Raw genomic sequence first — 1,828 nt, forward strand, 5'->3', positions numbered from 1 at the left:
AAAAAAACGATTTTAATGCTTTGACGAAGCAAAAATAGATTTTTCTTTAAAAGTATGATAAAACGCTAATGCGTAACATGAAATCATTACTCTAATTTAAAATATACCTATATATGTATACAAAATAATAAAAGAACATAATCATAAAATATAATGAGTTGTCATAAAAATAAAAACGTAAGCATAATATATTAATAATTATGAAAATATAGGTATATATGTATATATAAAATATATGGAAAATATATTTATAAAAGTTTTGAATAATATATATATATATATATATATATATATAAAACATGTATAAACATATATAAATTATAAGATATGGAAAGCATATGAATATTATAAAATAAAAATGTATATACGTATATATATAAAATAATAATAATAATAAAGTATATAAAAAGTGTTTGAAATATATACATATACATATAACTATAAATATTATCACATAAATGCGCATATAATATATGCATAATAATAATATAATATAACAATAATAATAAATGCTAATAATAATATAGTAATAAACGGTTTAACAGTATTAAAAAAACAAGAACAAATTAAGGATTAATATTGAAAATAAATAGAATTTAAAGGCTGAATTTAAAGATATAAAACACTAAAAGGACTAAATTAAAATGCACGCAACAGGCGGAGGATTAAAAGGGAAATTAATCCCATCTTCCAAAACGCTGCGCAACAACACGAACCAAATTGAAACAGTAGTAAAAGATTTTGCGAAATTTAAAAGAAATAAAAAACAAGTTTAAAGCACTGTAAAAACAAAAGGGATCAATTGCACAAATTATCCATTTTAAGAATGCCCTATAAAAGCCAATTTTAAAACCCTAAAATCATTTTTCTTCTGCCTTTTGACAGATGCGCCGCAACTCCCCTCTTTCTCTGCAGTTCCAATTCCATTTCGAATCGGCCACAACGACGGCGGTACCTCGACGGCGCGCCACCACCGGTAAGAACTTTTCCTCTTCTTCTTTGCTTCGTTTATTTGTTTAAAAAAACAAGAGAGAAAATAAAAAAGAACAAAACAGTAAAGGAAAAGAAAAACGAAACTAAGTAAGTACCTTCAAAATTGTTTTTTTTCTTTGTTTTTTATTTTTAAATATTCTCTTCAATACAATCTTTTTGATTCTTGGTTTTTGTTTTTTTTTTCAATATTTTCTTTACAATATTTGTCTCCCCTACTACAGAAATCCATTGGCCTTTTATAGCCCAATCTTTTTTACAATTTTTTATCCCCTCAATCACACCCGCTGTTTTTGGTTTATTGCAGGTGAAGGAGAACGTGAAAACGAGCATTGCAGGGCCGCTGAACGTGCGAGTACGACGTGGGTAATGGAACGGTTCTTCGGCGTGGGCAGTTGCTGAGGCGCCGATTTGCTTCAACCTACTTCCATTGTTGCTGAAGACCTGTTGAGGGCTAGGGATTGCACACTTGGTCCTTATTGGGCCAAATGTAATTGGGTTAGGTTGTAATTTGGGTTTTGGGTCAGTTTTAGTGAGTATAGTTGGGCTCGGGCAATAATTGGGTATTACACCAATGTTAATAATATCGACGTTCAAAGAATAAACGAATTATCAATACAAAAGATGAGTTATATGTAAAATTTTAAGATAAACAATATACATATATGAGTTTAATAAGTCAAAATGAAGATAAAAAATAAATACTATAAAAAATAATACCAAAATGAAGTTTAAAGTGAATATTGTATATGAAGAAAATCAAAATACATGAAATAATATATATATATATATATTAATTTAAATAATATTACACATGGATTGGAAAATTTCTTATGAT

At 27.4% G+C, this 1,828-nt stretch overlaps 1 long non-coding RNA gene across 1 annotated transcript; it reads left to right on the forward strand.

Moving 5' to 3' along the window:
* Positions 1–809: 809 nt before the first annotated feature.
* On the forward strand, positions 810–1,627 carry LOC128041918 (uncharacterized). Its single transcript, XR_008197016.1, has 2 exons — positions 810–976; positions 1,298–1,627. It is a non-coding gene; the product is annotated as an uncharacterized LOC128041918 (long non-coding RNA).
* Positions 1,628–1,828: the final 201 nt, after the last annotated feature.

This window comes from Gossypium raimondii, chromosome 6 (genome assembly GCF_025698545.1).
Source record: "Gossypium raimondii isolate GPD5lz chromosome 6, ASM2569854v1, whole genome shotgun sequence".
In the NCBI taxonomy this organism is placed as follows: Eukaryota; Viridiplantae; Streptophyta; class Magnoliopsida; order Malvales; family Malvaceae; genus Gossypium; species Gossypium raimondii.